The 22,881-nt window shown below is 42.2% G+C and overlaps 1 protein-coding gene and 1 long non-coding RNA gene across 37 annotated transcripts in view; one reads left to right on the top strand and one right to left on the bottom strand.

Annotated features, from left to right (window-relative positions):
• The window catches only part of RHOBTB1 (Rho related BTB domain containing 1), a 141,888-nt gene that overhangs the window by 63,084 nt on the left and 55,923 nt on the right, over nt 1-22,881 (bottom strand). For 8 of the 36 annotated variants that reach the window (XR_015156965.1, XM_086382332.1, XM_086382336.1 and 5 more), the window contains one exon: nt 10,213-10,263. The exons of 8 other annotated variants lie outside the window; for them this stretch is intronic. The gene's annotated coding sequence lies outside the window, so the exon portion shown is untranslated. Of the gene's footprint in view, nt 1-10,212; nt 10,264-10,977; nt 11,137-12,395; nt 12,768-13,132; nt 13,280-18,123; nt 18,259-22,881 lie in introns of those variants that run through there. 20 more of the 36 variants (XR_015156966.1, XM_086382351.1, XM_086382348.1 and 17 more) reach the window with 9 other exon arrangements.
• Nucleotides 12,893-13,681, top strand: LOC147343069 (uncharacterized). Its single transcript, XR_015156969.1, has 2 exons — nt 12,893-13,374; nt 13,496-13,681. It is a non-coding gene; the product is annotated as an uncharacterized LOC147343069 (long non-coding RNA).

Raw genomic sequence — 22,881 nt, 5'->3', positions numbered from 1 at the left:
GTTTTCACATTGGAGGGCCTGTAGTCCTCATCTGGGTGAGCCTTAGCTAAGGGCTGGAGGAAGCTTTGTCAAGAATTAATAATTAAAATATTGCTCAAGTCTTTAAAGAGACATCAAATGCTCATTTGAGAAAGCTAGCATCAGTCTGCAGACTAGAAGTGCTTAAAAACCCATCCTGATAGAGAAGAAATCTCTACAGTCCTCTGTCATGAGTTGTTCATTCAAAGTGCTCTCTAAAGATGTCACTTGGGTTAGCATCTGTACTGCCAGAGAGACCACCTGCTGCAACACCTTCAGAGATGATGACAGTCAAACAATTGCATTTAATCATTTACGAGACTATAATATGTCAGTTAGGATTAGCTTATGCTCTCATTCAGGCAAATGAAGAAAATAGTTTTTTTCCACCAGCCACCCCACCACCCCCCAAACCAGGATTCTTAACAAAGTTAGACCATAAAATGCAAAAATGCTAGTGGACAAAAAACTATAAAAATATCTCATTTTTATTAAAGGTTATTGACTGCCAGCAATGTGTAGATTCTAGCTAGTATTCAATGTTTTCAGGACATGTTCGTGTACCCTCCAACTCTTGGTGGGAATTATGACATGAAAGATTGTACATTTATTAAAAGCAGGATGAAGCACTGTTTGTGGGAGTGGAAGATGGTATCATTATTTTGGATAATGATAATTTTTGGATAATGACTCAGAAGACTTTAAAATGTCCATAACATTCATTCGATTATAAGACTTTATTCCTAGAAAAATATTTAGGATTACAGTAAGATTCCATTAAAGGAGTGCTCATCATATTACTGTGGAAACAAAATATTGGAAACAATTTTAGAAATCTGACCACAAGGGAGGAATTTTTAAAAAGCGTCCACATACCGGAAAAGTATAGAGTAGTTAAAAATGTAAAATTATAGGAGTACATTTATTGTTATAGTTAGAGGCTCATGAGTAACACCATTCCTTAAAAATTATGTACCTAAATATAAAGAGAAATATTTGGGATATAGATACATTAAAATATTGATGTCATTAGGATTAGAATTTTCTTTTTTCTTATCTACACATCCCATCTTTTCAGTAATGAACATGTTTGTTATTTTATAACAAAGACGTTTTACAAAAATGTGAGGGTGGGGAGGTAGGAAAATGAAGGACTACAATATTTATGTGTGTGGGAATACACTCTCTTGTTCCATTATGTGAAATTAGTGTCTATTCTTTACTTTCTCTCTGTGTATTGTAAAAGCTGTATGTGACATGCCTTTCATATGGTAGGAAACAGCCTTACTGCCCCCAGCACCTGTCTTTCCATTCTAAGCAGCCATCCCACTGATCAACAGTATCATCTTGGGGCTTCTGGTCATTCAGCTCTCTTGACTTCTGTCAAAAGAACTAACATCTCAATAGATGCAAACACACAAATACACAGCCACTAAGCCTAGAACAATGCAGCAGAGCTACGCCGGCTGCACGCTAGGTGTAGAAACAAGCCCATGGGAAAATCTCCTTCTGTTCTCTTTCCAGATCAAGTCATGAGACGTTGAGAGATATCCGTTCTCATGTCAGAAGACAGTCCCTGGTCCACTTCAAATAAACCAATTTTTAAAAAATCTAGAATCTGAAATATTCCAAAGGTTTACTGTTGATTTTTGTTTGATACTCACAAAGGGAAACAATTTCCCTTCCTTGAAGCCTCTTTCCAGGAGCCTTAATGATTGGCTGCCAAATTTAGCCTTGGCTCCATCTCCACCATGTCTATTATTCCTCCATGCTATTGATGTGAGGCCAAATCTCATCCCTATTTAAAGCGCCCAAGAGCAGATGTCTTGATGAAATGGGGGTGGTGGTGAATCTATATTGAAAAGAGCCAGGAAAACATGCTATAATGAATGGAAGCACACAGTTTCATGACTTAAGGTATTAAAAGTACACTCTCAGGAAAGAACCAATAGACTTAATCACATGATATGAAAAATCAAAGGCAGAAGAGGGAATTGTAGAGAAGGCAGTCAAGAAATCAGCTGCTTTTTAGAATGACTGGGGGAACTTGTTTTGTTTCAAATACTGCTGCCTGCACAAGAATGTCCTTGGCAGCACTGCTCGTAATAGCCAACATCTGGAAACAAACCACTGACACTACAATGGATAAAGAAATAATAAATTGAGGTCTATTCACACAATGGAATATTATACAGTGCTAAAAAGGGATGAAACACAGCTGTATACAATTATAATGAATCTTACAAACATAATATCGCAAGAGGCCAGACACAAAAGAGATTTCATTTGTATAAAAGTTGACAATCAGGGAAAACTAATCCATGGCATTAGAAGTCAAGACAGTGGTTGCCTCAATTAGACAGTGACTGAATTGGGGCTTAAGATGGGATTTTGGGTGCTGCTAAGTGGAAACAGTGTCAGACTTTATTTTTTGGGGCTCCAAAATCACTGCAGATGAAATTAAAAGACACTTACTCCTTGGAAGGAAAGTTATGACCAACCTAGATAGCATATTGAAAAGCAGAGACATTACTTTGCCAACAAAGGTCCATCTAGTGAAGGCTATGGTTTTTCCTGTGGTCATGTATGGATGTGAGAGTTGGACTGTGAAGAAAGCTGAGCGCGAAAGTATTGATGCTTTTGAACTGTGGTGTTGGAGAAGACTCTTGAGAGTCCCTTGGACTGCAAGGAGATCCAACAGGTCCATTCTAAAGGAGATCAGTCCTGGGTGTTCTTTGGAAGGACTGATGCTAAAGCTGAAACTCTAAAACTTTGGCCACCTTATGGGAAGAGTTGACTCATTGGAAGACTCTGATGCTGGGAGGGATTGGGGGCAGGAGGAGAAGGGGACGACAGAGGATGAGATGGCTGGATGGCATCATCGACTCGATGGATGTGAGTTTGATTGAACTCCGGGAGTTGGTGATGGAGAGGGAGGCCTGGTGTGCTGCGATTCACGGGGTCGCAAAGAGTTGGACACGACTGAGCCACTGAACTGAACTGAAGGTTGTGTTTCCATATGTAGGTCCTGGTTAGGTTAGATTGGGGTGTGTGTTTAGTTTGTGATAATTCTTTAAGTTATATAGTTATGATTCATGTATTTTTGTTTAAACAAGATACAGTTCAATAAAAAAAGTTTAAAACTCAGATTTCTGGGCCCTAACATAAATAACTAAGACTACAGATCATAAAATTCCTGGGAGTATTCAATATATAGCAAAGGTTGAAAATCACTGGACCAGATGATCTACATCTAACAGTGTGCCAGTCTCTTCTAGTCCATGAACCAACTGTTAAATTCTCAGGACTTTTGCAAGCCTGTTAAAATAGGGTCAGTACTGAATATTAGTTATATAAAGTTTCAATTAAATAAATTATATTAAAACAAAGGTAACTACTCAAAACTTACCACTTTGTATTTATTCTACTATATTTTACTATTCTCTGTATTTTGAAGTTTGTTATTGTTGCTCAGTCCCTAAGTCATGTTAGACTCTTTGTGACCCCATGGACTGCAGCATGCCAGGCTGCCCTGTCCTTCACAATCCCCCAGAGTTTGCACAAACTCACGTCCATTAAGTCAGTGATGCCAGCCAACCATCTCATCCTCTGTTGCTCACTTCTCTTGCCCTCAATTTTTCCCAGCAACAGGGTCTTTTCCAATGAGTCAGCTTTTTGCATCAGGTGGCCAAAGTATATTTTGAGGTTATTTATTCCAGTTTTATCTGTATAATGGAAATACTATATAACCATGTGCTACTGTGGGCCTCCCCACTGGTTTAGCAGTAAAGAATTCGCCTGAGATGCAAGAGATGTGGGTTCAATCCCTGGATCAGAAAGATCCCCTGGAGAAGGATATGGCAACCCATTCCAGTATTCTTGCCCGGGAAAGCCCATGGACAGATGAGCCTGGCGGGCTATGATCCATGGAGTCACAAAAGGGTTGACATGACTTAGTAACTAAACAACAAGAATGTGCCATCTCTTTCCAACTCCACACTCGGTCACAACGGTGGTTTCAAATGGGCCATGGTGGAAGAAGTTACACCAGTGAAACTGGCAACCACTCCCCATCAGGTCTTGCTCTATTTTTCTGTCATCTTGACTTAAGAACATGACTTTAAAATGTTAATAATGCAGATTAAACTTAAAAGGGTGTAATGTGTGTAGCTGTTATATTATGAATAATCCATTTAAGGAAATATCCTTACAGTATTTAAAAGCTCTTATTTGGCTCAGCAAAGAAATCATTCATATCTTTGATGAATGAATACAGCCTGACATATGCCTTTGTTACTTCACTTTTGTCTTCCTCACATAAAGAAAAATATTGGGCAACATTTATATGGGAATTGCACTCATCAACTGTACCACAGGCAGACCGTGGACAGATGAGTTCTCAAAACCAGTGTTTTGTGAGACCCAATTAGCTAAACGGAGTTTACAACAAAGAGTATTCTCTATTATTATTTATAAATAGTATGCTACACCCATTCTTTATGTCAGTAAAATTTATGATCAACTTATGTTTGCACATAAATGCATTCTTTTTCTCTTCCAGAGTGCAGGTTGATTTACCAGCACAAACCTTTCACGTTTAAGATTCTATGACTCTATATAATTTAAGAAAGAAGAAAACAAAATAAGATGGGAGCCTCCAAAGAAGGCATTTCAGCATAAGATAATGACTATACTTTACAGAGTACAGTATATTTCCCAACTTAAAATATGATCCTCAGACCAGTAGCACTGGCATCAGTGAGGTACCCCCTGGGAAATGCATAATCTTAGGCCTCACTCTAGAACTTCTGAATCACAATCTGCATTTTATCAAGATGCCCAGGTGACTTTTATGCATATTAAATTTTGGGAAGCATCACTTTAAAAATAAACTCCCTGCTATGAATGGAAACTCACATAACTGGTTTGAGACTCATAGCAACCTAGCCATTGGTGATCTCTAAGCAGCTCATACCAAATGAAGGATAGCACTGCGGAAAACACCTAATAGCTAGCCCTACACTTGAAGAGTGAAGAACAGGGAATCCTGGTGTGCTACAGTCCACGGGGTCACAAAGAGTCTGACATGACTTAAGTGACTCAACAACAAACCTGAAGAGGACATACATCTTGCAACACACATTTGTCCAACACTGAAAAGGGAAACTGAGCCACTAGGAAACTAAAGGCTATTCTAGGCCACTTGGATGATTCATTTCAAAAAAGGGGGAAAAAGTACGAGAAAAAAAATCTTATCAGGAGCTTTCCTCCGTATATGTAATAAGAAATGTTGCCAAAGACTTGGATCCAAAAACCGAAAACAGGGCAGCAAGTGCCACATGACAAAGTGTGGCAGCTGGAGAGGGGAGTGTGATGAAATACTTCCCAGAGATGTAATTTAGGCCACGGTAGCTATCAGTGCTGAGGGTGAAAGGGGGAAATTGCAGTGCTTATGTTTTTCCCATCAGCATATCAGTTAGCAACCCGCGACAGAGAGAAAAGATGGTCAATGTCCAGGAAGGATTCAATACTAGAGTTAATTGAAATGATGGGAGGAAAGTCTCACTTGTTTTGAAATTGAAGGCAAAAATGTTCTACTGGCAACACTGTTCTCTGAAAATATTTTAGTTATTTGGCTGAAAACACAGTAGCTGCTTTGAGATGCAAAGATCTACGGGGAAAACACCTTAGCTAATAAGTGTCTGAAAGGGCATGAGAGCCAGGTATCTCCCAGAGGAGCTTCCTATTACTTTGAAGCAGAAACTGAAGCAATAAAGTAATTCATGCAAACCTCCACAACCCTAGAGTGTGAAGAAGACAAATATAATTGTGACCAGGCTACTGGTACTCAGGGACACAGCTGGGCCCATTTTCACCCAAGAAAAAAGGTCACTATAATCATCCCTTGTAGTGTCAGACCTCAGATGACTCCAGAACATTTAGCGGCAAAATGATATGGATGCCCTGATGTGTTATAACATTTTCCTTGACATACTTTAGCAAGGCTAAGAAGAAAACTCACCCTTGTTGAATACCTACTGTTTTTTGTGTGTGTTTTAATCATTTATTTGCTTGGTCTTAGTTGTGGCATGTGGGATCTATAGTTGCAGCCTATGAACTCTTCAGTTGCAGCACGTGAAATCTAGTTCCCTGACCAGGGATCGAACTGGTAGACTCTGCCCTGGGGGAGCACAGAGTCTTAGCCATTGGACCATCCAGGAAGACCCCCTAGTATCTGTTTTACGTGTGTGATTTCACAGCATTCTCATAATCCTGATGGAGGTGATATTGTCTCCATTTTACAGATGAGCAAAATGAGCTCCAAAGAAATATGTCACCCATGTCACATGATTAATAAAAAGCCAGAAATCCATAGACAAAATTAAAAATCTCCACAGTTGATGAAAACAGGCATCTCAACAAAAACAGCTTGAAAGGGATCGGAGTATGGGGTAGTTAAGTTTCGAACACGAGGAAAGACTGGTCTGTACTGATGTCCAAGAAGATAGGAAAGGTCTCTCCGAGGACCCACCGTATCTTTACACTGCTGGAATCCCCTTGTAACCCATTTCTGGATGTATGTTAGGTTTCAGATATACTTCAAACTTGATAGCTGCAATTTTGGCTAAGTTGGAGGCTTCAGAAGGTGTGCCATGTTTCAGCTCAGTTCATAAAAGAACTGAGCCCTGGACTGGGCTTTGGAAACCTGGGTTCAGCCCCAGCTGCGTCATTTATGAACTAGAAGAGTGGGTGAGCTGCACTGCTTCTCTGGATGGTAGATTGTTTCTCACCTATGTGAGGCTGGATTAAGGATCCTTAAGAACCTCTCTAGGTCCAGGATTCAACCCTCCATGACTCAACTGTTTACTAGTGTGACTTCCATCAAAATATATTAGAGATGCCCTGAAGAATTAACAATCTGTACAGACAACACTGCTGTGTGGTTCAAGTTACCAAATACAAAACAAGACACATAAAATTAAAAAAAAAAAAACCTACAAGAATAATTACTTCTTTAACAATCTGCAAGAATAACCTGGAATTGAATATTTTAAAGTGCTTCCCCCCCATTATATACTTAAATCAAATATATATTCAAATTCTTAGATCTCAGTACAAATCCAAGCTCTACTTCCAATTAGTTCTTTGACTTAATATACCTGAGTTTCCTTTTGCTTCTATAAAATTGGAATTTATAAAGAATATTATCTGTAATGCAATCAAGTGTCTGGCATCTAGAAACAGCATGATGTAAGTACTGGTTATTGTTATTCTGGCAGTCATTAGGGGTCCGGACTAGGTTGGGTGACAAACAGTTCCAAGGAAATTTCTCCACGGAGGGATCGAGCCTGAGATTGTAACCCCATTAGCACTGGGTACTTGCCATTAACCTGTGTCTATGCAATAAATAATGTCAGGTGCAGAGAGGAGAAATATAATCACACTTGTGGACCTGCAGGCATCCATCTGGTTTCCTTCTTTGTAAAACTTTCTAATTCATCCTTAGTTGATGAAACCATATCGGACATGTTGATGTGCTTGATGGGACAGCTGCTGGCAGTATCTGAGGGCAGGAGTGTCCTGGGACATCAAAGAGTGGCTGTCATACTCACATTTTAGTGTCTTCATTTGCCCATTTCTCAGTTTCTGTCCAATGTGTATGAGGAACAAAAGATTCTAGGAGGAGGTGACTTCACTTTGTTTATAAATTCCAGCCTCCCCCGCTTCCCCCCCAAAATAAACCCTAAACAATTTTTATTCTGACATATCAATAACCTGTCTATACACATCCCATCTGTTTGGGTGACTGCCTCTTGCCTTTCCAGGCAAAGCTCTCCTTTTCTCCTCCCCTCCCCCGCGAATCACACACTCCCACCCCCTTCCCCTTTCTATATACACCTCACTTTTTGTGACTTATCTTTCCTTCCCTCTCCAAATTTTGTTTCGGTGTCGAGAGGTTGGTGGGGAGCCTGGATAGAGAAAAGAAGATGAACACAAGAACCAGATTCAAATAATCTGAACTCTTTGAACCCTATTAGGTGAAGCCAGAGTAAGGCCTTCAAAGAATGAGACTGAACTGCCTGTTTTCTAAAAGGAAAAAGGAAGACCAATAAGAAGAGTAAAGAAAAAAAATTCCTGTTTTCTACAGGTACATTTCTTGAGTGAAAAACAGCAGAATTTCATGTATTTCCAGGAGTGTTTTGAGAGAGGTCAAGCATAGTAACCAAAGCCTCTAAAGTTCAAAAAAGCAAACAAATGGTTGCTAATTAAATTACTCTTAGAGATACCATACTCATTCTAAGGCCTTTTTTGGTGCTAACATTATATGATTCAGAGTATAATTTTACTCTTTAAGCAATTATAGGTTTATAGTTGTTATATGGATAATTTACAACATACCATTGTCACAGCTAAGCAAATATCAGTTGATAATGAGGTCTTAACCTGTAATGGGATCTTCCCAGTCTAATGGAGCTATTATGATCTATTTTGTAATGATACATTATATAACAACTTTTATAGGACAAAGCTGTTATAGGACAGCTTATAATAATCCTTTAAACACTTAAAAGTATCTTTTAACTAATTAAGCTTTTAGTGTTATTAGCTTGGGTTGGGGGTATCAGTACATTAAAAAAGAAGATACAGTAAAGTTTTCTTTGGTAATTTATTTCCATTTTACTTTTTATTATCCCTTTATATAATACTCTCTGAGAAGGATTAACAACTTACACATTATTCTACAAAAAGTAAGGGTGGAGGAAGAAAGAGGGGAAAAGAGAAGGTTGTCAACCCTGGCAAAAACGGAAAACGTCCTGTTTAATCTTTAAATATTGGCTGTTTTCAGGACTTACATTGGTATTTATTTACTAGGTATCCAAATCTATCTATGTGACACATTTCAGACAAACTGAGGTTGCAGAAGGAATCCAGTACTCTTAAGCACCAGGTCATGCTGTAATGCTTTCTTCGTGATGCTGTGAAGACTCAGACAGCTTACAATTTTGTTTCAATGCTTTTCAAGCAATAACACCTCAAGTTTGAGATACTGTAATTTAGCAGTTCTAGATGAATGCATAATCTCTCCCTCTTGGTTTGAAATTCTACACTCTGTCTTTCTCTAAACTCTTACCCTTTTATTATCTATCTAGACAAAAATGTGCTTGGAAAAATTTTCCCATCCATACATGGAATTGCAAAGTAGTCCCACAGGATAGAAAACGGTGAATTTGTGAATGTACTATTGACCCTCAGTTCAGGGCATGCATTATCTTGATTTATTTTCTCACTTTTCCTGCATGAATGTTTAATATCTTGTCTTTTAAAATCTATTTGTAAGATCCTTAAAACTGGAGACCCCCATAGTAAAAATCTTAAATTTTTGACAGGGCCATGCCATAAAGTACACACGAATATTTAATATTTTGCTGTTTTACTTAAAGAGAATGGAATTTATTCTTTTGTAACACCTCTGTCATTGAATTTTACTACATAAGCTGTAATTACCAAGTTATCTTAGGCAATTCACTTAAACTTCCTTGGTCCCAGTTTCTCTATTGGACAAGATTTTTCCAACTAGAGAATTTAGGTTTTGGATTAAGACAGAACTTTAAAAAATATAATTTCTTCCATTTACTAGGAACTGAATCTATTACCTGACCTCTCTGAACTTTCAATTCCTCACCTTGTCCTCTGGAGACCAAGAGAAGTGTTACACCTCACAGGAATTTTTTTTTTTTTTTTGCAGAATGAGAACGTAAGTGTAAGGAATGCAGCATATTACCTGAATTTTGGTTCAAGCTCAAAAATATCAGTCATTTATTGTATCAATTTTCTTTCTGCTCTAGAGTGCTAAGATTAGGACAGATGTAAAATTGCAATGATTGAGCATGCAAATACCCTGTATCTTCAGCTATTCCTGGCACGACTTGGATCCCCAACGTGAAAGAGAAAAGTCTTATAAAGAACAAACTGATTCAAGGCCCATTTTAGTGCTATTTTTACTCACAGAGTAAATAAAATAATTTTAATAATCATGGAAATTGTGATATTCATAACTGAGTCAATAAAAAAAAAATGACAAAGACAAATCATTCTAAGACAAATGACCAAGTAAGTTGTTCTGAAATGCATGCTCAGAATTAGATAGACTATGTCAGCAATCTATGGTCACGGGTTTGCACAGACACTGACCTGGCTTGCTGGAAGTGAAGAACAGAACACCCTGCTCACAGCTGGACTTACCTACACAAAAGAGAGAAGTGCCTTATAAAGTATTGCTCTGTAATACTTGCTTGCTTGGAGCACATGGGGCGCCACTGACATTTTTAACATGCATTGTTTTCCTCTCCACCCCACCCACCAAAGAGCAGAACCTGCTTTATTTTTTCCAAGTGTCAGTGTTAAAATGGCATTTCTTGGGGCCATATACATTCTGAAATAGCTAGGTGAACTTTTTGTAGCATTTCTGAAAATATATTTCTGAGCATTTGGGAATGATACCAAAAAAAAAAAAAAAAAGCAGTTAGCCACAAAACCATGAACAGAAACAAGGAAAACCTTACAGGGATTTTACAATACAGAAGGAAAAGAAATGGATCTACTATTCCTCCAAAATAGCATTTTTAGGCTGTATTATCATAAGTAAAAGTCCAAATGACTCTGGGTTTTTTTTTTTTTTCTATTTGATTGCATTTGTATAGTTAATAAGCTATGTTGTTGTCCCAACATCAAACTGCCCGTGTTTCTGTTTCTACCTCTGTAACCACACACAACCCTATGTACTTAAAGTCACACTACTTTCTACATTTGGTTGGACAACAATATGCAAGCTTAGAATACTGTGATTTCATTGCTTCCTAATGATTTTTCAAAGTCTTCCACACTGTGAAGAACAAGTTAAATTCCTTTCCCACTAACAAGTCCACATGTGATCCAAGAATCTCAGAGAAAACTTACTTGAATAATAATTTGCTGCCTACTCCACCTGTGGAATGGTATGCAGACATTATTTATATCGAGAAGAGCTTGTGCTTCTCTTTCAGCAAACAGTGACTCTCTCGGGCGTCCACAGTTACCAGAAATGAAATATAATTTCAAATTTCTGAAGAGTGTTTTAAAACAAACTTATCAGCGTTTTGTTAAAAAGCCTAGCTGTTTGCTGAAATCAAACACAGCCTATTGGCTATTTATATCTGCTGATAGTGAGAACACAGTTATACAGAGATGAAAACTACTGGTAACATACTTTTGCAGTTTAGAGGGGATATGCTGTACAGTGTAAATACGCAGCACTGCTCCCGTGGGTGCTGGGGGAGCCCCAAACGAGTGAAACCTCTAGCTGAGCATCTGGCTGGGGTTCAACAAAGCTTCGGGAACAGCACAGGCTGGGGAGGGGGAGTTCAAAGTCAAAGAGCTTCTCCTCTTCCTAGGTCTGAGCGCCTTTGTGTGTATATTAATCTTCATGCATTCCCCCCACCCCCCAGCAAATGTGTACAGTCAGCTAGAAAGGCACAGCTTGTGTGCTGACGTGCAAAGCCAAGTCAAAACCCTGCGCTTGGCACTCCCTTCTAACTTTCTGGCTTGTCCAAGTCTAAATATTGACATTGCTCCTCAGTTGAGATGTTTGATACTGCTGAGGGTAGCAACGGCAGAACTAACAGCAGGATCAAATGATACATTCTTACATCGTTGAGCCTTCCTTCCACTTCTTTTTTTGTAGAGGGGGTTGGATTCCCTTGTCTGCACATCTTCCTCCCACCCCACCCTTCCACCCCCACCCTGTTTTTCTCCCCAAAACCTGAGCACGCAGAGACTAGGTAAGGTGTTTTGCAAGCCCCTCATGGCAGCTCCTACTGTTGTCACAGCAACTCACAACAGACTCCACAGACACCGGGCCGGGGTGGGGAGCGCCAAACTGTGGGCTGACCGGTCAACTCTCTTGGGGTGCAAGCGCCAAAAGGGCTAGTGTCCCCCCCTGTGCAGTTCCTCTGGCTCCCCACCACCTTCCAAGGAAAAGAGCCTTGTGGTCGGCGCGGCGCGTCCCCCACCCCCTCCCTGGCGCAGCCCTCCTTCTAAGGGTGCCCTGTTGTGCATTTTCTCAGCTCTAAGTTAGGGGTGCGGCTGTGCAGGCGCTCCTAGGAATCTCTTCTGCTGGCCTCTGATGGGAGGGTTCCCGGCCTCGCAGAGAAGGCGAGGGCGGCTCCCAGAGCAGCTCGGTCCCACGACTCTTGCTCGGGACGCGGCCGGCCGCGTGGCGCGGCCCGGGGCCCCCATAGGCCACCCGCCGGGGCCGGGGCGGGGTGGGGTGGGGGGGGCTCCGCGGCGGCTGCTCGGAGAAGTTTCACAGCATAGCGCACTCACGACACAGAACCTACCCTGAAGCCGAGCGAGACGCGAGCTCTCTCCGCCTTCAAGGGCTGGGGGAGCTGGGGTGGGGGGTGGTCCCCGCCACTCAGCAGCAGCCACGACTGCGCGCGGTCGCGGGTGTGCCGGGCCCCTGCGCGCGGCGCGCCGCCCGCCGCCCAACTTTGCACAAAGGCAGCATGGCTCTGCCTCGCCTCTTGGGCTCGCCCCGCGCCGCGGCGGCAGCTCTTCCCGGTGCCGGGCCGGAGGGGCTCGCCCCTTTCCGTCCCCCAGCCCTCCCCCTTTCCTCCCGCCCCCGCCCGGCTCCCAGGCTGGCCGGCCGGGCGGAATGGAGAGCGCTCGGCACCCAGCTCCGCCGCGGTGGCGACCGCCGCTTGCTCTGTGACGTTAGCAGCCTTCGCGGCTATTTATATCCGCACGATTGGATTTCATTCATGAAACCCGGGCCTGGTGTGTCTGTGCGCTAGGGTGCGGGTTGCAAAGGTGCCTTAGTTTTTACGCAGACCCTGGGGGTGGGGTGGGGGTGGGGTGGGGGCGGGCTCGGAGGCTGCCTGCAGGGGGCTAACGTGTGCCGAGCCTGGGAGACCCCAGCCCTGCATGCTAGTGGCCGGGAAGGGAGGGGCAGGGCGAGCTGTAGCCTCCCTCGCCCCCGCCCTCCCCACGTCCTCTGTCCCCAGCACCCCACCCATTCGCATACAACTGCTGGCCCTTTGTCCCAGGCTTTGGAAAAGTAAGTTGGGCCACTAACCGGCTGGGCAGCATGGCTCTCTTCCCCCCAGGAGCTGACCGGCCGCGGACTCCAAGGGAGGACATTGGCTTTTGTTTCAAAACGGAGCCCAGCTGCTGACTAAGAGCTGCGTTAGCCCAGCCTCCTCCTCCCCTGGGCGTTGCACGTGCTGCCCGGCTCGACTCTGGGTTACCTTCCTCTGTGACTTGGCTCGTGGGGTCCCTGCAAGGGGCGTAAGGACGCACCGGCTGCCCCCGACCCGAGTAAGGAGGAGATTTACAACCTTGTATAAATGGCTGGGTGAGGAAGTGAAATTGACTTCTGACCGCTTGTGGGTTGTCAGAATTCTTGGATACCCTGCTGAACTCCTCCTTACTCTTCCAGGCTGTGAGCTCTGAGGACGGACCAGAGGCAGTTTTCAGGCATGCACATAAAAGATGTCTGTTTCCTACAGAATGTCAGGTAATCTGTGAAGCTCTAAGAAGGTGACAATGAACGCAACCAACCCGGTGCTGGCCCCCAAGGCACTTTCTTTTCAGCCAGCTATTAAAATTAATATGTTTTACACCATCTCATTCCCATCCTCGCAATTAGGGGCAAAGGTATTGATGTGTTCAGCTAAGGTTAAAGGGTTTATTCATTTGTGCTGTGATGTGCTCAGTCGTCTCAGACTCTTTGCTACCCCATGGACTGTAGCCAGCTAGGCTCCTCTGTCCTTGGAATTTTTCAGGCAAGAATACTGGAGTGGGTTGCCATTTCCTACTCCAGGGGAATTTCCTGATCCAGGGATCGAACCTGAATCTCTTGCGTTTCCTATGTTTCCTGTGTCTCCTGCATTGGCAGGCGGGTTCTTTACCACTGTGTCACCTGGGAAGCCCTCATTCATTTGATAAACCTTTATTGAAGAGGCTATCTGTGTCCTAAGGGCTGGGGATACAAAGATGGCAACGATGTGTCCTTAGTCCTCAGGGAGTTCTCAGGTAATGGATTTGCAGAGCTGGGAAAGAAGGACCCATATTCTACTGCAAAGACTGTCTCTGTGTTGTCCCTCAAGAAACAGAACATCAAAAAGATGATAAATGCAAACACACTTCTCCTACCTCAGTTTCCTCCAAGAAACCATAGGCTCCCCAGATGAGTTTTACTACACTGGATGTTCCTACTCTTCCCCATTTGTTTATATTCCCTTTGGAGACCAAGTCTTGCCTGGTGCTCTCTGAATTCCCCAGAGACCCCAGAATATAGTGACATTCAATGTTTTTACAAGGAAAGGTATTAAGGGCAACCTTCTTTTTTAAGCCATCCTCACTGAAGTGTCTTTGAAAATAGAATTATTAGTCTCTAATCTTTAATACCCAGAAGAGAGGACAATGAAAAGTCAGATTATGGGGGTCTACTCTAAGAACCTCAAGACAGACACATGAGGGGGTGATCATTTACTTGGCACAAAACAGACTTTGCTTAGTCTATATAAAAGTGACTCTATTTTGAAAGGTTGAATCAATATACCTTTTTTTTTCAGTAACATATTTCTTGGGAAAATTTAATTAACCCTGCTCACTCCTAGCAATCCCTCCTCTTTAGTGCAAGCCATTTCTCATCAGACTGCAATGGGAGATGAGAAATAGTGTAGAAACTCAAAAGAAATAGGAATCAACATGTATTATGGCCTTTACATCTGGCAGGCAATGGGCTAGGCCAGGTTTCAAACACATTTTCTCAATTAAGCCTCACACTAGTTGATGAGGTAGATACCCTTATTAACATAACCATTTTAAAGATGATGAAACTGAGGCACATAGAAGTAGTTTTCTGAAATTTTGACAGTTGCATTTGCACCTCGGTCAGATTATGCTAAGGCATTATTATATCACTAACTGGCCTTTTGACATCCTGCTTTTTCTTAATTTCTTTCATTTCCTCAGTTATGAATTAAAAAGTTAAACGCCATCTTTAAGCAGCAGGTCAGTCAGTCAGTTCAGTCACTCAGTTGTATGCAACTCTTTGTGATCCCATGCATCAGGGTCTTTTCAAATGAGTCAGTTATTTGCATCAGGTGGCCAAAATATTGGAGTTTCAGCTTCAACATCAGTCCTTCCAATGAATATTCAGGACTGATCTCCTTTAGGATGGACTGGTTGGATCTCCTTGCTGTCCAAGGGACTCTCAAGAGTCTTCTCCAACACCACAGGTCAAAAGCATCAATTCTTCGGCACTCAGCTTTCTTTATCCAACTCTCACATGACTACTGGAAAAACCATAGCCTTGACTAGATTGACATTTGCTGGCAAAGTAATGTCTCTGCTTTTTAATATGCTGTCTGCTGCTGCTGCTGCTGCTAAGTCACTTCAGTCGTGTCCGACTCGGTGTGACCCCATAGACGGCAGCCCATCAGGCTCCTCTGTCCCTGGGATTCTATAGGCAAGAATACTGGAGTGGTTGCCATTTCCTTCTCCAAGGCATGAAACTAAAAAGTGAAAGTGAAGTCACTCAGTCGTGTCCGACTCTTAGCGACCCCATGGACTGCAGCCTACCAGGCTCTTCTGTCCATGGGATTTTCCAGGCAAGAGTACTGGAGTGGGGTGCCATTGCCTTCTCCGAATATGATGTCTAGGTTGGTCATAACTTTTCTTCCAAAGAGTAAGCGTCTTTAAATTTCACGGCTGCAGTCACCATCTGCAGTGCTTTTGGAGCCCCCCGCAAAATAAAGTCTCTTTATTGTTTCCATTGTTTCCCCATCTATTTGCCATGAAGTGATGGGACCAGATGATATGATCTTCATTTTCTGAATGTTGAGCCTTAAGCCAGCTTTTTCACTCTCCTCTTTCACTTTCATCAAGAGGCTTTTTAGTTCCTCTTCACTTTCTGCCATAAGGGTGGTGTCATCTGCATATCTGAGGTTATTGATATTTCTCCCACCCTCTTGATTCCAGCCTGTGCTTCACCCAGCCCAGCATTTCTCATGATGTACTCTGCATATAAGTTAAATAAGCAGGGTGACAATATATAGCCTTGACCTACTCCTTTCCCTATTTGGAACTAGTCTGTTGTTCCATGTCCAGTTCTAACTGTTGCTTCCTGACCTGCACACAGATTTCCCAACAGGCAGGTTAGGTGGTCTGGTATTCCCATCTCTTTTCCACAGACTTTTCCACAGTTGGTGGTGATCCACACAATCAAAGGCTTTGGTCAATAAAGCAGAAATAGATGTTTTTCTGGAACTCTTGCTTTTTCGATAATCCAACGCATGTTGGCAATTTGATCTCTGGTTCCTCTGCCTTTTCTAGAACCAACTTGAACATCTGGACGTTCATGGTTCACGTACTGCTAAAGCCTGGCTTGGAGAATTTGGAGCATTACTTTACTAGCCTATGAGATGAGTGCAATTGTGCAGTAGTTTGAGCATTCTTTGTCATTGCCTTTCTTTGGGATTGGAATGAAAACTGACCTTTTCCAGTAAAAATTGGTACTTAAGTATAATTAAACGAACACTATGTCTTTAAACATTCAGGTTTGTACTGCACAAAAGTGGTATAAAAACTTTTGACTACCTTTTATGGTAATTATCTGCCAAAGTCACAGCATTAAAAAAATTCTCACAGTCAAGATACAGAGATGTTTCATATCATAGAACAGCATCATGCTAAGTCTTGGTATTTGCATCCTTTCACCAACCACTAATCTGTTATCCATGTATAGAATTTTGTCATTTTGAGGCTTGTATTAATGAAAGCATACAGTAGATAATGTTTTGAGATTGAATTATTTTTTACTAGGCAGAATGCTCTTGAGATTCATCCGGGGTGTAGCATATATCAGTACTTCATTTTAATGCTGAGTAAATTTCTGTTGGCTAGATATACCAGAATTTGTTATCTGTTTTCCTGTTGAAGGACTTTTTGAGTAGCTTCAGTTTTGCCCATAAGAGTAATGCTTCTATAAACATGGTTTTGTAGGTATTTGTGTGAACTTAAGTTTTTATTTCTTTGGGATGAATGCCCAAGAATGCCATTGCTGGGTCATATGCTAAAAAACTGTCAAACTGTGTTCCAGAGTGCCTGTACCATTTTATGTTCCCACTGGTAATATATGAGGGAGAAGGCAATGGCACCCCACTCCAGTACTCTTGCCTGGAAAATCCCATGGATGGAGGGGCCTGGTAGGCTGCAGTCCATGGGGTCACTAGGAGTCGGAACGACTGAGCAACTTCCCTTTCACTTTTCACTTTTATGCATTGGAGAAGGAAATGGCAACCCACTCCAGTGTTCTTGGCTGGAGAATCCCAGGGACAAAGGAGCCTAGTGGGCTGCCGTCTGTGGAGTTGCACAGAGTCGGACACAACTGAAGCGACTTAGCAGCAGCAGCAGCAGTAATGTATAAGAAATCTACTTCCTCCATGTTCTCATCAGTATTTGGTATTATTACTCTTAAAAAAATTTCATTTGTTCAATAGCTTTTTCCGGACAAATTATGGTGGTTTTAATCTGGATTTCCCTAATGACTAATGATACTGAAGAACTGACTCATTGAAAAAGACCCTGAAGCTGGGAAAGACTGAAGGCAGGAGGAGAGGGGATGATAGAGGATGAGATGGTTGGATGGCATCACGGACTCGATGGACATGAGTTTGAGCAAGCTCCGGGAGTTGGTGATGGACAGGGAGGCCTGGCGTGCTGCAGTCCATGGGATCGCAAACAGTAGGATAGGACTGAGCGACTGAACTGAATGATACTGAACCTCCTCTCATGTGCCATTATATCTTTTTTGCGGAAATATCTGTTCATCTCTTTGGCCTACTTTATAATTGGATTTTTTAAACTACTGAATTCTGAGAGGTTTTTTTTTTTCCCCCAAAAGTATATTCTGGGATCACAGAACTTTCAAACTGTAAAATAAATACTCCTTCAAGATAACACCATTTTCAATCCAGCCACTAGCATCCAACATTTCTACTGCCATTCGTTTTAGAGAATCTTCTCAGGTATTTACATTAAGTATTCTGAAGTACTTACATAAAACTCCTTTAGAGAGGGTCTTTCTCTATTATTTAATAAACCTGCTCCTCATCTGTCGGTAACCGACCCGCAGAACCTGGCTGGCACGTGGCCACTGCCGAACTAGTTCAGGCCCCGCCTCCACGCAGGCGCAGAGGCCACTTCCGGCGATCTGAGCCAGGGATGCAGCTAAGACTGCAAGAAGCTTGAGCGAGGCTTGGTTTGTGCGGACCATTCATCGCCTTCTCCTTGGATGCAGAATGGGGTGTTGTACTTGGCTGTTTAAAGGATGTCATCCTGGATGGCAAGTTCCAGGTGTTAGGCAGCAAATTTCATGGACAAGCACTACCAGTGTTTGAAGACATGCACCTATTTTAAGGAGTTTGGTAGAAAAGTGTTTGGTAGAAAGATAATGAAAAACAGTTGCCGGCGCATATTCCCAGAGTTAACAGGGGAACAGCCAACAACTTTGCGGTACTTTACAGATCAGGTGGCTGGAGATGTAGTAAAGGGGGTATGCTGGCTTTTGAAAAAATGCATCTGGACTAGAGAACTAAGTAAGGCCCGTGGGCACTGGACTTAAGCATTGGCTTAGGGATGACTTTATCCAAATTGTCTTGCACGCTGGCTTTCCGGAACGACCACGGCTATGGCTCCCACCTCCAGGCAGTGGGGTCAGTCTCGACGGAGCAGGCAGGAGGCTGTGTGCCTCTCCAGCGAATGGTGGCAGAAAGGAAAGACAGACCCTGTTTGGGGCTCTTTATTAGTGGGGAAGTAAATGACCTGACCCTCTGAAGACCCTTTGTTTCTCCTGAAACTTGTATTCTGGATCTCTAGTACTTCCGCCGGAGTAGGTGTTTCTCCCAGATGTCAGACTGCTCTGGGACCTGACGCTGTTCAGCATTCCATCCGGGGCCCCCTCCTCATTTCTCTTGGCTTTGATATCCACATGGAATAACCTTGCATCAGGAACCCCTTTCCCCAGTACCACAGGCAGGCTTTGCCCGAATCACTTTCAGTTGGGTAACGAGAAGACCCTTTAGCCTCAGGAGGCCAGCTGTATGAAGTTTTGACTAATTGGGAATTGATGTCAGCTGTGAATCATACCTGCTCTTATGGTCTTTAAAGTTCCTATTTTCTAGAGAAATCCAAGTTAGTCTTGGCTGTGGGAATCAACTAAAGGAAATGTTCTTTACCTGAAAGCTACAAGTGTAAATTAACTCCCAGTCTTGAGTTTGTAGTCTGGTTATCGCTGTTGACCTTGATGCGGTTTCTAGTGGATCCCGTCTTGGCATTTCCTTTGTTACCCATTTAAAGATAGAAGCCTTAAATACAGTGTGCTTTTAGTTGTCAGTTCTCTGAAGGTGGAAATTTTTTGGCACTAGAGTTCCTTTTGTGACTGGGCAACAGTGGATATAGGCCCTGCGTTGGAAATAGACAAAGAAGTATTCTTTGCCTAGAGCATGTTAAATGTATTTGTGCAGGTTTGCATAAAATCCTTTCTCTGGGGATTCCTTCATTAGGTTTTGTTGGTGGGTCAGGTTTGTAGAAAACGTGATTTTTGTGAGCTCCGCAATTGTTGCTACATTTATCTTCTTGTCACAGTCTCTCTTACCAAGATGACTGTTCACCGGTCTAGCTCAGCATCTGTGAGAGGAGGTAGCAGACAGCTTTTATGGGCCTCTGTCTGGCTTTGTTTAGTACAGAGCTGCTAATTGTGAAACATGTATATCACATCTCTAGAAAGAAGAAAAACAGTCTAATGCACATTATTTTTGATTAAAAAAAATGGAAATCTGTATTGGGGAAAAATTTGCATGTGAAATGGACATTCGTTTAAAAGAAGCTATGTTCCTCATATTACAAAAGGTATTAGTATCAGGCTTCAATTTTACCTGATTACAAGTAAATGACAAGATTTATATGTTGTGGCATTTTTAAGGCTATCTTGCCTGACCAACTGTGTCATGCCAAAAATACAAAACTGTTTCTCTTCATGACATGAGTTAAAAAAAAAAGAAAAACAAAAACCTCAAACCAAAACACATTAAGGGGAGTGTAGAGCAGGGAAAGAGTAGGACATGGAATTGTATTTTTCCCATCCCACTAACTGGTCCTATAATTCTGTGTTAGTCCCTATTGCATTTCAAATTTCCATGTGTAAAATGAAGATGAGAATAATAACTTTCTAAAGAGTTGTTGAGACTAAATGAAATAACGTCTGTGGAAAATGTCTTGTAAAATGTGAAACTCTCTACACACTGGTAAGTGTAAAATGACTCATCCTGAAGCCATTTAAAAATCCTATGCAGCACAGGGCAGCCTTGCATTTGGGAGTACAAAGATCAGTCATATAGGAACTGTATCATTCCCATCATTCAGCCCCCAAGGCTGACTGTAAGTATTATACAGAATAGCTTCCACCGACTTCTCTCCATAAGGCAGAAAGTTTTTGAGATTTGAGTTTTTTTTGCTTTGCCAGTGACTTGTAATTGCTGCATTTCCTCCGCACCCCATCCTACCTATAGAAGTCTGCTAAACTACATACAGAAACTAGAAAAATACATGGACTACACACGCACACACAAAACCGATTTCAGAAAACTGATTCTGCCTATGCTCCTGTCACATTTTTCTGCTTACTGAGCACCTCTAATATACATGTCATTTAATCTTCATGACACCATGAGAATTATTATCTCAAATATGAGAGGTGGGAAAAGTGAAAGTGAAAGTCGCTCAGTCTTTCCAACTCTTTGTGACCCCAAGGACTATACAGTCCATGGAATTCTCCAGGCCAGAATACTGGAGTGGGTAGCCTTTCCCTTCTCCAGGGGATCTTCCCAAACCAGGGATCAAACCAGGGGCTCCTGCATTGCAGGCAGATTCTTTACCAAATAAGCTATGAGGGAAACAAGTGAAGTTTATTAGAAGGTGACTTGCTCTCTGTTAGCAGATGAGGAACCTGAATTCTAACCCAGAATGCTAATCCTGACCTTCTGACCACATGAAAGTAAATACTTTGAAATTTAGTGTATAAGTACACAAGCTGGAATCAATATCAATAACCTCAGATATGCAGATGACACCACCCTTATGGCAGAAAGTGAAGAGGAACTAAAAAGCCTCTTGATGAAAGTGAAAGTGGAGAGTGAAAAAGTTGGCTTAAAGCTCAACATTCAGAAAACTAAGATCATGGCATCTGGTCCCATCACTTCATGGGAAATAGATGGGGAAACAGTGGAAACAGTGTCAGACTTTATTTTTCTGGGCTCCAAAATCACTGCAGATGGTGACTGCAGCCATGAAATTAAAAGACGCTTACTCCTTGGAAGGAAAGTTATGACCAACCTAGATAGCATATTTAAAAGCAGAGATATTATTTTGCCAACAAAGGTCTGTCTAGTCAAGGCTATGGTTTTTCCAGTAGTCATATATGGATGTGAGAGTTGGACTGTGAAGAAAGCTGAGTGCTGAAGAATTGATGCTTTTGAACTGTGGTGTTGGAAAAGACTCTTGAGAGTCCCTTAGACTGCACGGAGATCCAACCAGTCCATCCTAAAGGAGATCAATCCTGGGTGTTCATTGGAAGGACTGATGCTGAAGCTGAAACTTCAGTATTTTGGCCACCTCATGCAAAGAGTTGACTCACTGGTAAAGACCCTGATGCTGGGAGGGATTGGGGGCAGGACGAGAAGGGGATGACAGAGGATGAGATGGCTGGATAGCATCACTGACTCAATGGATGTGAGTCTGAGTGAGCTCCGGGAGTTGGTGATGGACAGGGAGGCCTGGCGTGCTGCAATTCACGGGATCTCAAAGAGTCAGACACGACTGAACAACTGAACACTTAAATTATGGGTGGTGGTGGTGGTTTAGTTGCTGAGTCATGTCCAACTCTTGCCACCCCATGCATGGACTGTAGCCTGCCAGGCTCTTCTTGTCCATGGGATTCTCCAGGCAAGAATGCTGGAGTGGGTTGCTATTTCCTTCTCCATGTAAATTATGGATTTACTCTACTTTAAAAGGAATACAGTTTTTTGTTGTTGTTGTTTGTTTTAGAAACACCAATGACCTGGAAGGAGACCTACCAGTCAATCCCCAGAAATAGAGGTGAATTGTGAGGCTTTTTCTTTTTGTCAGTACTCTACTTTCATAATGGTTCCTTATCTAAAAGCACCGAGGACCTGACTCCTTCCTTTGAAGTCAAGAACGTGTCTCCATGCACACAACTGCAGTGTCTCCTTAGCTCGGTCAATATGTATATTCATCATAATATTTAACGGGACCTATGATTTACTACTTGGTAAACTCGCCTTTATGAACAAGTAGTTAACTGCACCACATGTGAGTGATATAAGCAGTTAAAGATGTTCAGGATCAACAATGAAGGAGACCAGTTCCTTAGCTTGTAAATATGAGCTGATAACTCCTGGGGTCAGAGACAAAAATCTCACTTCCTTTCACCAGATCAACTTTAAAGGAGCCTGGAGTTTTGGTGAAAGTGCAGTGTCTCTGTTCCCACAGTCCTTGAACAGCACTGTGGGTGAGAAAGCCCATAGTAAATGGTTTATAACAAAGGTGAATGATAAAACTTTCACAAGGTTCCTTAGTTATAGTTTCTTCTAGTTAGTCCTATCTACAAAGCATGTATGTGACTTAAGACTAAACCTCAGTTTTAAGGGAAAATTATCCTTCATGGCTTTATTTATTCCACAGTAACCACTGCCCACATTACATTGATCATTCACAAAAGGGCACTTTGAGACCATACAA

This window comes from Bos grunniens, chromosome 28, assembly GCF_055505025.1.
Source record: "Bos grunniens cultivar Pamir isolate PY7600 chromosome 28, Bosgru_T2T1.0, whole genome shotgun sequence".
In the NCBI taxonomy this organism is placed as follows: domain Eukaryota; kingdom Metazoa; phylum Chordata; class Mammalia; order Artiodactyla; family Bovidae; genus Bos; species Bos grunniens.
The sequence above is the reverse complement of the archived record's forward strand: the minus strand, read 5'-3'. Positions and strand labels throughout refer to the sequence as shown.